Source organism: Penaeus monodon, chromosome 19 (assembly GCF_015228065.2).
Source record: "Penaeus monodon isolate SGIC_2016 chromosome 19, NSTDA_Pmon_1, whole genome shotgun sequence".
NCBI lineage: Eukaryota > Metazoa > Arthropoda > Malacostraca > Decapoda > Penaeidae > Penaeus > Penaeus monodon.
The window spans coordinates 47,490,625-47,491,220 of NC_051404.1; the positions used below are offsets into that span (position 1 = coordinate 47,490,625).

The following is a 596-nucleotide window of genomic DNA, read 5'->3' on the forward strand; positions in this document are numbered from 1 at the left end:
TTTTTCAAAGATGGATTAATCCAAACCATACACATCACTTTTTCTTTCTTTCTATTTGGTCTTGCCACGGCCGAACAGGAACGGCCTCTGTTCGTGCCGTCGGTATCTTTCGTGTATGACTCTCCGCCCACCGGCTGCAACGGGCCGGGAGTGACAACGATAGGCACTAATCCGTGCCAAGGTCTGACCCGTGCCTCGTGCATCGGCGTGAACTCTATGCCTAACCAACCTCTAGAATCATAGAAAATGTTTTTTTAGGGGGGATACTATTGAAGATGAGGGTACTTAACGGTCCCTTAATTGGTAATTAATTTAATAAAGCTGTGACACTATACTGTAATTGAACCACCATGGCTCCATACTGTTGCTAAGTAATGCTAAAACACTGCCTTTGGTTTGCTAAGATACAGCAAGACCGAAGTTGGTAATAAAAAAATGCCTTGAAGTCAGAAATGGCTCTATAAACAAGTGGAACTTTTCTTAACCCCGAGCTTGTTCGTTGAGCGATCTTTTAGAAGGCCGACTCAGTGAAAATACGTCAGCGAAAACTGATTATATAACGGAATAACAATACGTAGCGATTACACGGTGATCGT

General features: G+C 43.3%; 1 protein-coding gene across 1 annotated transcript in view; it reads right to left on the reverse strand.

Moving 5' to 3' along the window:
- The window catches only part of LOC119585271 (ERAD-associated E3 ubiquitin-protein ligase HRD1-like), an 8,576-nt gene that overhangs the window by 5,227 nt on the left and 2,753 nt on the right, over window positions 1-596 (reverse strand).